The sequence below is a fragment of the Caenorhabditis briggsae genome (genome assembly GCF_000004555.2).
Source record: "Caenorhabditis briggsae complete genome, chrII, whole genome shotgun sequence".
Classification (NCBI taxonomy): Eukaryota; Metazoa; Nematoda; class Chromadorea; order Rhabditida; family Rhabditidae; genus Caenorhabditis; species Caenorhabditis briggsae.
Window position 1 is genome coordinate 11471017 of NC_013486.2, and position 682 is coordinate 11471698.

The window sequence follows — 682 nt, forward strand, 5'->3', positions numbered from 1 at the left end:
GCCCGGCCCGTCTGCAAACTGTAAAAAATTTCCACTCCGAATTTTCCACATGTATGTTCGGGACTGTAACTCAGCTCAAACTCAACCGATTTGAATGAAAGTTTTTTATTCACGTTATCAATTACCCACTTGAGGTTTTAATCCGGGATACAAATTTTTCATGAACCGATTTATTTTAAAAACAACAAGAGTAACAAAAAATCCGAAAAATTTTAGGAATTAAATTGAAAAAATTTGTGTCGATTTACGGTGCGCCTTTAAGTTGTTTACAAGTTGTTTACAGGTTGTTTACAGGTTGTTTACGTCTTGTTTTCGTTGTTGTTTTTCACCCGTTGGTGCCTATGTTCGCTCAAAAAATTTTTCATCAAAAAAATTTTTCTCTGAAAAAGCTATGGACGGACCGACGGGCTGGCCGGGCCGACGGGCCGGCCCGTCAATCCGCAACCCTGCTGACAAGGATAATAGTCGGAGAGAAGACGAAATCCTAGAAAATTCATAAGAAAATGAAAAAATTGGATATCCGTTTCCGATTTTTTCTTCAATTTTTTTAAAAATTTTACTGCAGTAATTGGCTGAAAATATTGTTTTCAGAACAAAAAACTGTTGACTGCGTGTTTAATCTTATTAAATAGATTTGTTGACAACTCGAAAAAGCTGTTTTTCCAGTCGAATAAGCATAATT